The sequence below is a fragment of the Lathyrus oleraceus genome, chromosome 5 (assembly GCF_024323335.1).
Source record: "Lathyrus oleraceus cultivar Zhongwan6 chromosome 5, CAAS_Psat_ZW6_1.0, whole genome shotgun sequence".
Classification (NCBI taxonomy): Eukaryota; Viridiplantae; Streptophyta; class Magnoliopsida; order Fabales; family Fabaceae; genus Lathyrus; species Lathyrus oleraceus.
The window spans coordinates 606,841,723-606,856,597 of record NC_066583.1 but is presented as its reverse complement, the minus strand read 5'-3'; positions in this window follow the sequence as shown (position 1 = coordinate 606,856,597).

Here is a 14,875-nt window from a genome sequence, read left to right as displayed (position 1 = left end):
TTACGACCGTCACAGCCAGCTTGTTACGCTCGTCACAAGCTCGTGACGAACGTCACGCGACCAAAATAACGGAACTTTGAAACAGTCTACAGACCTCTTCCAAAAAGCCCTAAATTCACAACTCCTTGACGGTACAACCCTTGCGCCGTCACCAACCCTAATGCGCCAATTTCAGACCGTCAAACACACCTCGATTGTTGATTCAGTATGATTGATCAACAGGTCATTGCTTCACCATACTAATGTCGGATTCCGAAGCAAATGACCATTGATCGCTCAAAGGAAAACAATCACTTAGTGTTTGAATGAACGAAACAAAAACAGTATATCACATATACCGTACTTTGCATTAGGATTACTTATATCATATATAAGTTGATCGGTCTCAATTGCGTAACCTATGGACGATCGATGTATCGCTGCTTTACCATACTAATGTCGGTACCGAAGCATAGTCAACATCAATCATCCAACTCGTACACTCATGATGCCAAATTTAATTACCCGTTTAATTAATTGATTTATTCTGTCTTTCAATCATATTAATACAGAAATTAAACAGCTATCCGATTCATGGTTTCGTAAGTGGCTCTGATACCACTGAAGGAGAATTTGCGGTCCAAAACGCAGCGGAAATTAAAATTTTCTCCTTTAGAGATCCTTACGAATGGTCATGATCAGTGATAGAATATTTACCTCTCGTGACGATTGAAACCTTTGGTGCAGATCTCTTGTGACGATCAAAACCTTTGATGCAGATCCACGAAGCGATCACGAACGTTGAACGATGACAACGTCTCTACTCAATCCACACGAACGGATTCCTTCAATCTCAGTGCTAACTGGTACGAATGAAGGCTTTGAGTGAGAGAGAGAGAGAGAGAGAGAGAAAACGAAAATAATGCAACCGCCATTAATGCTTCTGCACAAGGGTTCTATTTATAGAACCACTTGTGTGAGCTTCAAGCTAAAAAGCCCACTTAAGTGTATTTTGGCCCATATCTTATAATATGCCCAAAATCACTTAAGCCCATGGTACCTTACCATATTTCGTATTCTACTCAAGTACACCGTACCTTACGATGTTCTATAATTCACTTAAGGGCACCGTACCTTACGGTATTCCTTAGTTACTCTATCTCTCATCAATTCGTCCTTTGTGTGTGACCCTGTAGGTTTTCGTGACGTTGGCAATTATATTAAATCACGCATTTAACATAATAAACAGTGAGCGGTATCTAGCAACACATCACTGCTACCCAAGACACGAAAATGTCATGTGATCTGACAAAACCTTCTGTGATAATACTTATGTGTATAATTACCCTTTTGCCCTTATGTCTATATTGAACACAAGGCATAGACCGTGTCATCCTTGTCCAGTTCAATATTGGGCCCATAGACATTTATCCTGTTATGCAGGATGGGCAAATTCCATCTAGGTCACTCATGTCCCTCAGTATGCTTCGTGGAGTACCCATCAACTGTCTTTATGGTTATCCAGTTACGGACAACGTTGGATCAGCAATGAAGCACTCGACTCTACATCTAGGATCCATAGTGGTTTCAGGTCGAAGAGTGGAATACACTATTATCACCATGAGAATAACTTATGACACTTTGCATAACTTTCTATATAGTATTCTCATAGTGGGTCAATCCGGTATAAATATTACTCCTAATATTCATACCTATGTTTAAGACTTGATAACTCCTTATCCATGATCCATGAGATGTGATCATCAGTCTAAAAACATAATAGTCTTAATGTTTTAATGTTATCCCACTTCACACTAAAGCTCGACTACGGATACTTTAAGAATAGTGTCCTTATGTTTAATGCGTTCTCATGATTAAGTCACACTTAATACATTAAACGGACTATCTATTCCAGGGACTTTATTAATCAACCATAATAAAGAAAATGCCTTTTATTATTAATAAATAATTCGATACAAGTACCAAACGTATTGGCCTCTAGGGCTTACACCAACATACATGACCTTGGTGATTAGAAGGAGGATCCGAATTCCCTAACCTTTGAACCATTGCCTCCCTGACCTCCATTAAAGGATAAAATTGAAGATTTCACTTGAAATCGAGTTTCAAATCTCCTTCTGTTTTGAGATTGAAACTCCAAGAATCCAAGCCTCTCTTTGATCAATTTCACTTCCTGCAAGCTTCCAGAGTCAAGCCAAGTCAAATTGGAAGCAAGATCAAGGTAATTTGAAGCTACCCGAAGGTGAAATTTAGAAAATCTATCTTCTTCGATTCTCCCTCATTTCTCATCTATTTTGATTGATTTTGGGTTTATTGAAGTCCTACCAATGTAGGCAACAAGATTGAGTTGCTTTGAGGTTAAATTGAAGCAACTCAGTTCATGATCCTCAAAATTTAAATCCATGTATCTTTCAATATACTTGGAATTGGAAGAAATTGAGGCCAAATTCGAACTCCTGAGCATTTTTCCTTTAAAACCATGTCCACACTTTTTATTTTGGTAAAGGTTTGTGGTGGACCAGTCCGGTGAGGTCCACCGGAGAAGAAGACCGGAGCTAGGGCTCCGGTGGTGTGTTGGCACTCTCTCAACCTTTTGATCCATTTGAAATGTTTTAATCTCAACTTTCCCTTGTGATTACCACGAGTGTGATGCTTTGATTGAGGTGCATCGTGGATAGCACGCGTGTGACCATCAGATCTGCCACCTCAATTAATGACGGAGATCTGATGACCCTTGATTTTTTCATATTTTATGATTTTCTATTTAATTGATTTATTTTATTTAATTCATAATAAATCCACTTTTAATCCAAAAAATATGAGACTTTCACAAAAAAAAAATCTCTTCCATAATATGAATTAAAAATATTTTTTTGGATTGATTTTGGTATTTTTCATGAATTAAGTGTTTTTATGCATTTGTTTAAAAATGCTTCTGACTTTTTAAAAATCATGAAATTTTTTGTCTAAGGTCTTTTGACCTTGTTTGACCTAGGATAAATCTTTTGACCATTTATTTGGTGTTTTGAAGGGATTTGAGGTTTTGACCAAATAAAAATGCATTTTAATTCATTTTTAAATTGATTTTTAATTGATTAAATGTTTAAAAATAATGTTGAGTCATTTTTATGGTCTTGTGATGTTTAACTTTCTGTTTGGGTATTGGTCATGGTTGATTTGATTTTTGTTTGATCAAAACCATTGAATTTAGTGGATTGATGAAATGTACATTTCATCTCCCAAAATGAATGGATGGTTTTGATCAGATGAAATTCATGTCATGATCAATTTGCGTTTCCATCTCCCTCTCCCTATTCATATTCATCCCTATTCTTTCCCATTCCCTCATTAGACCAATGAAATCTCTATGTCTAAATGCTAATTGATTCATCAATGACCTTGTGTCAGATGAATCAATACAAGTATGATTGAGATAGGTCCCTCCCATTATCTTTTTAGTGTGTGATATGTTTTAGGAGTTTGGTTCTTTGTACAAAATCTCTAACATGTATTAACACTTATATTTTTATTGTCCGACCTTAGATAGTTATGACTTTTACATAAGTCCAATTACGATTGCTTAACATAGAGCTAAATTTGACCCTCAAGGCATAACATTCTAGTAAGTGAGATTGTAAGTCTCCCATTATTCATGGCATTGTGTGGAGACTTGACCTTTTTTCCTTTCATGAGAGCTAGTGACATACTTATTGAATTATCCAAGTTGGAGCCCTTCTCATGGATGATGTCTTGGTTCAAGGATCCATACTTGTGAATGAATGGTTTAGTGTTCTCCAAAGAATAACTTAATCAATTAAAAATCAACACTAACATTTGACTAACTATTGACTAACTCTTATTCATTATGCTTTTACTTTCAAGTTATTTACTTAATGCAATTTAAATTTCAGTCATTTATCATTCATTGTCATTTACATTTCATATAACTTGTTTACGTTTTAGTCCTTTTCACTTTGCTCATTTGAGTCATATCATGTGATTTTATATATTTATTTGTTTATTGATTTTGTTTGTGGTCTTAGGACCTTAAAACACCTAATAACAACAAAAACCCTAAAAAAACATTTGGCGGTCTGTTGAGATTTGATCTAAACTTTTGGACTTAGAATTAGACAACTTCCCATGTGATAAAGGACTGGGACAATGCCAACATCTGAGTCTGAGCTATCTTTGACAGTGACTTTCATCTGATGCAAGACTTTGGATCTCTTTGGTTAATTTGCTACTCTGTCTTTGTGCTTAAATGTTATTTTGTTATGTTGATGTTTGATGTTTTGTTTTGAGTGGATCAAAGAATATTTCATCTGTCACATTGGAAGACAATGTAGACTGCTAGCTATTGAAATGCTTGCTTGGATGTAGCTATCTTTATTTGATGCCTTTATCCTTATGATGTATGGATATTTCTCATTGCTTATTTCTTATTTCTTATTTCTTATTGCTTATTGCTTGATCAAAGTCCAAAGAAAAATGAGTTTCTATATGACATTCTTGTCTGTTGGATTGCATCCCATTGTTCAGATCTTTTCAACTCTTAACTTTTAAATTTTTGCTTAGGGTAGTCTCTTCATCTCCTCCCACTTCTTAAATTTCAAAATCTCTCCCTCTTTTTGAAAACATTCTTTGTTTGTGATTTCAAGTTAGACATGTTTTAATGATTAGAAACTTTGGCCTTATGCCATTGAATTTTTAAACTTTTTCTTAAATCAAATTTGTAAATAAACTTAACCATATTGACTTAAATTTCAAAAGACAAAAATAGCTAACAACCTTATTCAAAATTTTGGCCTCTTATGCCCATTTTCTTAATTTTTTGTTAAAATTAACTCACCAACTCATTTGAAACTTTTACCATAAACTACGAGGTTTTGATCCCTCATTTTTATGTTGGTACGTAGGCAAAAGACCGAAGGTTTTGTCAAACACAAAAATATAAAATCAATGAATTCATTTCTCATCCCCACACTCTATATTTTCTCAAACATCATTTATACCCAAAAACATATGCACACAAAAATACACTTGCTCGAATCATTTAACATCGGGCTGAAAACGTTTGCTTTCACTTGTTTTGTTTTGTTGAAGTTACTATTTATGTTTTGTTGAGATCTCAAAGTTGTCATGAGTTGAATAATATAACTCTTTTTGTTGCGTTATGAAATTTGAGGTTTATGAGACTAAATGGCATGAGTTTCTATATTATGTTTATTTGATTTAATAATGATTCTACTGCGTTGATATCCTAAGTGAAGATGAGCATGTGATGACAAGTTCTAAATTGTTATGTTATAATCCGTGTTACGGAGCAGATTGTGTTTGATTGTGCATGACACCCTGAATGGTTGCATTTTGTTTAGTTAATTCCATATTAAATTGTATGTGGGGTTTATGGTGTTACACAAGCTAGAAACAATACCCAAATCGACTAACTTATCACCCCACTTATTTCCCTTTCTGAAGATATGTGACGCCATAAACTTAAAAGATGAAGTAACATGAACACAATTAGCCTGCATGTTCTGCAGATGCCAAGGAATGGTAGAAAAATTCGAAAACGTCTTGACAACATTCCCAAAGTCTGTCTCTAGGCAAACGGAGGACCAAAGTCTAGCAACGGATGACTCAATAGCCATCATAGCCTCAAAAAACTTCGCTTGAATAACATTGTCTGCGCCAATAAAATTCCCAAAACTGCTCAACTGGTCAAACAAATTGTTTTTGAAGATACCACCACAATCACATATGATTGACACATCTAGTGTTGTCTCATTAGAATTAACCTTGATCCAACTCATTAAAGGAGGTTGCCACAAGACTTCAGATATGATGAGAGGCTCGGGTGAATTGATCTTAACATCAAATTTCTTACCAGTGGTAAAGTCTTTAATAGAAAATTTTTAAGGCTTAATAGATGAGTTACATGCTAAGGAGATCAGAGATGATATGCAAGATATAGCTGATTTGTAGTCAATTTTAATACCCTTAAATATGACATTGTTTCTTTTATATATATATATATATATATATATATATATATATATATATATATATATATATATATATATATATATATATATATATATATATATATATATATATATATATATATATATATATATATATATATATATATATATATATATATATATATATATATATATATATATATATATATATATATATATATATAACACCTTCAACAAATTGTTTTCTAATAATAAATTTTATGAAATAAAAATTATTGATTAATTTTAAATATTTTCGTTCAAATAATAAAAATATATGCAATGTATTTTCCTAAAATTAACAGAGTCAATCATTAACAAAAACAAAAAATTTATTTATAATTTATTTATTAATTTTTAAAATTAATATTATAAATTAACATTAATTTTTTTTATACATATTCAATTATTCACTCAACAATCATAATAAATAAGTAGATATATTTTAAGATTCTCGTGATAAAAGTAAATTAACTAAATTGAATGTATGTGAAAAAAAAACACCTTCAACAAATTATTTTCTAATAATAAATTTTATGAAATAAAAATAATAAAATAAAAATTATTGATTAATTTTAAATATTTTTGTTCAAATGATAAAAATATATGCAATGTATCTTCTTAAAACAACAGAATCAATCATTAACAAACACTAAAAAAACAGAATTTATTTATAATTTATTTATTTATTTTTAAAATTAATTTTTATATATTAACATTAATTTTTTTATACATCATTCAACAATCATAATAAATAATAAGTAGATATATTTTAAGAATCCTCGTGATAAATTAAAATTAATTAAATTGAATATATGTGTAAAGAAGAATACACTTTCTGAAGATTTTTTTTAAATAATCTTTTTTTTTTTAAAATTCAAAAATAACCATAATTTCAAAAAAAATTATAAAAATGGGCACTTTTGTGCCCTAAACACACATGTGCGTCACCCTAGATGGCGCCTACCCTTAAGTTGTAGGGCAAGTCGCCACTAGCAGTGGCGCCTACTCCTATTTATTTTTTAAAATTTTTTAAATCTTTTTTAACTAATTTTAAATTTATTAATTTATGTTTATTATAAATTATATTAATTTATATTAATACATATATATAAATAATATATTTACAAGATATATATATATATATATATATATATATATATATATATATATATATATATATATATATATATATTAATTTATATATATTAATTTAATTTATAACTAAATAATATTATTTATAAATTATTAAAATATATTCATTTATATACATGTAAATAAATAATATTATGTATATATTTGTAAAATACACAAGATATATATATATATATATATATATATATATATATATATATATATATATATATATATATATATATATATATATATATATATATATATATATATATATATATATATATATATATATATTAATTTATATATATTAATTTATATTAATAAACACAATATATTTATATTAAAATAATACACAAGACAAATATTATAAAGTTTAATTAAAATGCATTATTAATTTGGGATTTTTTACATATTATGCGGTCCCTGGTACGATCCGCACGGGGGAGGTCTAACTACTCGTCTAGACGGCTCACGTGGTGGTGGTGCTTCCCTATTCCCACCCCTAGTCCTAACGCGTCCCCTTGCCCTTTGCCGTTGTGGTTGGGTCGAAGTCCCTTCAATGCTGTAGGAAAGGCGGGTGCCCTCTGCTCCCTCAAAGCTTTGTCTCGGTGGGACAAACTGACTCCTGTTGGGTGCTCCCTCGAAATGTGACCTTTGGTAGTTAAGGGTTGAATCGGGTTGGCTAAAGAACAATGTCTGTTATGGTGTGTAGTAGTCTTGTTGGTAATCCTCTTGTATACCTATGTCGGGGCTAAGTGGAGGACTGGAAGAGCCCGGGACATCGTCGTGATGGAAGTGTTGGGATTGGTGTTGGTGGGGGGATTGAGTTTGTGGTAGGTGTTGGGACTGTTGATGGTGGTGGAAATGTTGAGGTTGGTGTTGGTAATCTTCATGATATTGGGGTTGAGTTTGTGGTATGTAGTGTTGATTTGGTTGGGGGGTGGACATGTGTTGTGGTGGTTGTTGTTGGTAATAGGGTGGTGGTGGTTGTTGTTGGTAATACGGTGGTGGTGGTTGTTGTTGGTAATATGGTGGTGGTTGTTGTTGTTGGTAATATTGTGGTGGTTGTTGTTGTTGGGAATATTGTAGTGGTTGTTGTTGTTGGAAATATGGTTGCTGCATTCGGGGATCGTCCAAATATAACGGGTCAGGCACAATCATTTTTGGATTTGTATTTGCTTTATACCAATCCACATATTCCCTTGTCGGCTTCATTTCGTTGGGTGCCACCGGAAATTGTAGAACATAGTGGGCACGCTCTTTCCATATTTTACGGAACTCCTTTGTGAAATTCTAGTTATCAGACTTTCGATGTCACACGGGTTGTTATGACATCCAATTCTGCACAGACAAGAATTATGCAGAATTTAAAAGTAAGTGCAGTAAATAACACAAGTAATTGTTTACCCAGCTCAGTTCAACATGACCTACGTCTGGGGGCTACCAAGCCAGGGAGGAAATCCACTATTAGTAGTATTAATTCAAAGCTAAACTCACCCGTTTACAACTCTTCACTTAATCCCTACCCAATGCAATTTCAATCTTACACTAAGATCAGAGTTCCTACTCACTCCCCCTCAATCACCTCGGTGATTACTACCTTTAATCAATATTAAAGACAATTTTGAAGTCACACTTCAAACAACTCTTGATTGTGCTTAACAGCTTTAATCAAGATACACAGCACTCACGCTTAAAAGCTTAGAGTGACACAACACTTACAACTCAATGAACACCCTATACCAAAGCAATCATCTACGTGATAATAGCTTGGTTTACAAGATATGTCTAATACAAGACTCATAAAAATACAGCAGTGAAGTATGATGGACACACTAAATCTTCACGCCTCAAAATCCCCAGTTCTGAATGAAGGAATGACTTCCTTTTATATTGCAGTACTTGGGTCTTGCACTTGTATTCTCCTGAATTTAAGGTCACGCGAGTTTCCCTAAATTCCATATCTAGGTTACTAACAAATAGGCTATTTGTTAGGTTCATTAAATGTAGCTTGGTTGTTGATTTCCTGGATTTTCTCTCAGCTGTTGAATCCCTGAACAATAGCCTGAGAAAAAGCTGAAACAGAAAAACTAAACAACCTACAATATAGCATATGCTGTCAGGAATGAATGTCACAACATTCAGCTTGACATCAAGGACCACATGCTAAGTCTGTTTTTTCTGAAAACAGACTGTACAAATTTGCTGAACTGTACAGGACCAATCTGTCCATTCTACAGTAACAGCTTACATTAATAAATGTCAAAGCATCCAATTTGACATTTACACACTTAGCCTTCAGTCAGTTCTGTTATCCTCTTGAAGAACAGACTGAGAAACATACTGAAGTGTAGCAGAACACCACTCTGTCTATTGTTCAGTATATACTGTCAATGATGAATGTCATAACATCCAGTTTGACATTCAGACAGTAGGCCTTATGCAAGATCTGGTATTTCCTTGATAACCAGACTGAAAATAAATACTGAGTTCTAATAGAACACCAACTGTTCTATTCCTCAGTATCTGCTGACAGGGATGAATGTCACCACATCCAATTTGACATTCAATAAATCCTGTATTAGCTAATCCTGCAGTAAACTACTCAAGTGTGTCATGACATCAGTCAAGACATCAGAGTACAGTTAGATATTCTAACCTACAATGCAGTCACACAAACACCTTCACAGCATGTCATGACATCAGTCAAGACATTAGAATCCAACTAGTGTTTTACCATACAATGCAGCCAATTAAACACCTACAAACTCCCCCTTTGGCAAATTTTTGGCTAAAACACTTTGATCCCACAACAGAGTTCATAGCAGCGGAAATCACACATCTAGCAGGAAATAGACCTACCTAATACACTCAGAGTGGCAGCACACTCACACACATGGAAGTTAAATAAAAACTTCACACACACATCAGCACACAAACAGAAGTTAAATAAAAACTTCATCACACATCAGCTGCAGGGGAGGGAATCTTGAATCTGTCATGAATATCTGTTTTAACAAAATAATCTGTTGTCCTGGGGTATCACCTGTCTGTTACTCCCCCTTTTTGTCAAAAATGTTGCCAAAGCAACACTTTAACTTACAGAACCACAAAAAAAACAGAATCACCCACAACTGACAGAAATACAGACTTGGCTTTACTTCACAGTTTCAACCAAGTTAGCACCCACTTGATCTTGCTTCACAGCTTTGATCAAGTAATCACCCACTTTTGCTTTACAGTAGGTACCGCCATATCAGATGCCATGACTTTGTGTCTGACATCCAAAACCACTCCTGCATGAACAGTGTCCTTGAACTCCTGCAGGTGCATAGGCCGCCTCACGTTAGGATATCTCCTTAACCTCTTGTTGCCACACTTGTTGCAAGTGGCATAGCTATGATTTGTTGACCAATCAGAGCATAGTTCCAATTGTTTAATAGGCAGAGATATTAAACAATACATCCCAAACATCATTGGTTTCTATAAGTTCTCAGAGAGACATATTCCCAGTTTGCCCCTTAAGTTTTCAAACTGAGTAGCATCCAGAGCCTTTGTAAATATGTCAGCCAGTTGGAGTTCAGTGGCTACATGTTCCAAGGTAATCACCTTGTCTTCCACCAGATCTCTGATGAAGTGATGTCTAATGTCAATATGTTTGGTCCTGCTGTGTTGGATGGGATTCTTGGAAATATTGATGGCACTGAGATTATCACAGAACAATGTCATGACATTTTGAGTGACATTGTACTCAGTGAGCATTTGTTTCATCCAAACCAGTTGGGAACAACTGCTTCTAGCAGCTATGTATTCAGCCTCTGCAGTGGACAGAGATACACAATTCTGCTTCTTGCTGAACCAAGATATGATATTGTCTCCCAAGAAGAAACATCCTCCTGATGTGCTTTTTCTGTCATCAACACTCCCAGCCCAGTCAGCATCACAGTACCCAGATAGGACTGGCTCAGAACCATGTGAGTACAACATCCCATAGTCACAAGTCCCATTGATGTACTTGAGAATCCTTTTGACTTGATTCAAGTGGCTCACTTTAGGCTCTGCTTGGTATCTAGCACACACTCCAACTGCATAGGAAATGTCAGGTCTACTTGCAGTTAGGTATAGAAGACTGCCTATCATGCTTCTATACAAGCATTGATCAACACTAGGCCCTCCATCATCTTTGGTTAACTTTAGATGAGTGGGAGCAGGAGTTCTCTTGTGCCTAGCATTATCCATACCAAACTTCTTAACTATGTTTTTGGCATACTTGCTTTGGGAGACAAACATAGAGTCCTCCATTTGGTTGACTTGCATTCCAAGAAAATAAGTCAGTTCCCCAACCAGACTCATTTCAAACTCAGATTGCATTTGGTGAACAAAATGTTTTACCATTTGTTCTGACATTCCACCAAAGACTATATCATCCACATAGATTTGAGCAATCATGATTTTGCCGTCTTCATCCTTCACAAACAAGGTTTTATCTATCCCACCTTTTCTGTATCCATTTGAGGTCAGAAATTCAGTCAACCTTTCATACCACGCTCTAGGTGCTTGCTTCAACCCATACAAGGCTTTCCTCAACTTGTACACATGCTTAGGTTGGTTAGGATCACAGAACCCTTTAGGTTGTTCCACATAGACTTCTTCATTCAAGTAGCCATTCAAAAATGCACTCTTCACATCCATTTGGAACAGTTTAAACTTCAGAATGCATGCTACACCTAACAACAATCTGATGGACTCAAGCCTAGCAACGGGTGCAAACGTCTCATCAAAATCAACCCCTTCAACTTGAGTATATCCTTGAGCTACTAGTCTTGCTTTATTCCTAGTAATTACTCCTTTCTCATCAGACTTGTTTTTATAGATCCACTTGGTACCAATGATGTTGGTCCCTTCAGGTCTTGGAACTAGCTCCCATACTTCATTCCTTTTAAACTGCTCAAGTTCCTCTTGCATGGCATTGATCCAATATTCGTCAGGCAGGGCTTTTTTCACATTCTTTGGTTCAACCTTGGATACAAAACAAGAATTTGAGCTTATTCCCCTTGACCTGGTAGTCACACCACTATTGGGATCCCCTATGATAAGATCCTTAGGGTGGTCTTTCTGAATTCTGATAGATGGCATTTTGGTGGTTGCATCTACTTCACATTCAGGAGGAGGTTCCTGTACTTCTTCAGACTTGATTGGAATGTCTGTTGAAATGTCAAGGAATGTTTCAACATCCTCTATGACATCGATTCCTTCCTCTTTACCATCCATAATAACATTTATGGATTCCATCAGGACATTGGTCCTGTAGTTGAACACTCTGTACGCTCTGCTGTTAGTGGAGTATCCTAGAAATATACCCTCATCACTTTTGGGATCCAGTTTCCTTCTCTGTTCACGATCTGTGAGAATGTAGCATTTACTTCCAAAGATATGAAAGTACTTCACAGTGGGTTTTCTGCCTTTCCATATTTCATACAGAGTGGAGGAGGTTCCTTTTCTCAAGGTGACTCTGTTGTGAACATAGCACGCGGTATTCATAGCTTCAGCCCAAAAGTGCATAGGGAGCTTCTTTGCATGAATCATAGCTCTGGCAGATTCTTGAATAGTTCTATTTTTCCTTTCAACTATCCCATTCTGCTGAGGAGTTATAGGAGAGGAGAACTCATGACTTATTCCTTCAGACGAGCAAAACTCATCAAACTTGGAATTTTTGAACTCCGTACCATGATCACTCCTAATTCGGACAACACAACTGTCCTTTTCCCTTTGAAGTCTGATGCACAGGTCTTTGAAGACATCAAATGTATCTGACTTCTCTCTAATAAAGCTTATCCACGTGTATCTGGAATGGTCATCAACCACCACGTATGCATATCTCTTTCCACCCAGACTTTCAACCTGCATAGGTCCCATTAAGTCCATGTGCAACAGTTCCAGAACTCTGGAAGTTGTAGGATGTCCCAGCTTCGGATGTGACATCTTGGTTTGCTTGCCCACATGGCATTCTCCACAGACTCTTCCTTCATCAATAAGCAGCTTTGGAATTCCTCTGACTGCTTCCTTGGATATGATCTTCTTCATTCCCCGTAAGTGGAGATGTCCAAGGCGTCTATGCCATAGCTTCACCTCCTGTTCTTCCTTGGCTGAGGAGCAGATTATGGAGAAGTTTGAGACTTTAGGTTCCCACAGATAACAGTTATCTTTGGATCTGGATCCTCTCATAACTTCCTGATTGTCACCATTTGTCACAATACGTAGCTCCTTAGTAAACTGAACATAGAACCCTTGATCACACAGCTGGCTTATGCTGATGAGGTTTGCAGTTAGTCCTCTTACTAACAGCACATTATTCAGTTTTGGAACTCCAGAGCAGTCCAGCTTACCCACACCTTTTATTTTTCCTTTAGCACCATCACCAAAGGTCACATAGCTGGTAGTGTGAGGTTGAATATCCACCAATAGATTTTCCATACCAATCATATGTCTTGAGCAGCCACTGTCAAAGTACCAGTCTTCTCTGGTAGAAGCCCTTAGAGCTGTGTGAGCTAACCTAGCATACCATTGTTGCTTCTTGATTGGGACATAGTGCCTATATGTCTTATGCTTAGGCCTGACATGAGGGGCTTGGTTCGGGTAACCATGAAGCCTGTAGCAGAAGGCTTTTATATGCCCAAGCCTACCACAGTGGTGACATCTCCATTTCTGGAATTTCCTCTTCTGATGATTATTCATCCTGGTTCCCCGATGTTGAGACATTGGATGTGACCTCCGCTTGAATTTCTGAACTTTAGCCTTTAGGCGTTTGAGTTCAGCTGAGGATTTTTTCACAAAGCCTAAACCAGATGTGGTTCCAGACTTCTGTCCCACCTTTAGGATCTCTTCCAAGGTGTCAGTTCCTTTATTCAACATTCTGATGGATTTAGTCATTTGATCCAGCTTGGAGATCAGCAGGGTTATCTCACCATTTAGACCCTCTATGACTGTCAGATGCTTCTGTCTCTCATCTTCCAGCTCCTTGATGAGTTTCTTCTGCTTTTCTCCTTGTACACGCACTTCTGCACTGGTGACACATAGCTTCTTATAAGCTGCAGCAAGTTCATCAAAGGTCAGTTCATCTGCACTTGAGTCATCATCAGTGGCACAAACACTTGTTAGTGCAGTGACATGTTTAGCAGATTCTCCTTCAGATTCACTTTCAGAATCTCCCTCAGACCATGTGATAGCTAGCCCCTTCTTTTGCATCTTGAGGTAAGTAGGGCATTCAGCTATAATGTGTCCATACCCTTCACAACCATGACACTGGATTCCCTTGCCTTGGTTGAACTTTTCTTCAGAAGTTGATCTTTTCCTGATGTCAGACGAGATGTTCTTGACATTAGGTCTACCTCTTTGATCAATCTTCTTCACGAACTTGTTGAACTGTCTCCCAAGCATGGCTATGGCTTATGATATGCTTTCATCACCTCCAGTATATCCTGCTTCTGACTCCTCTTCAGTATTAGATACAAAAGCTACGCTTTTGTTCTTCTTTTCAGCATTCTCACACAAGCCCATTTCAAAGGTTTGGAGAGAACCAATGAGCTCATCCACCTTCATATTGCAGATGTCTTGAGCCTCCTCTATGGCTGTGACCTTCATAGCAAATCTCTTAGGCAAGGACCTGAGAATATTTCTTACAAGTTTCTCTTCAGCCATTTTCTCACCTAGTC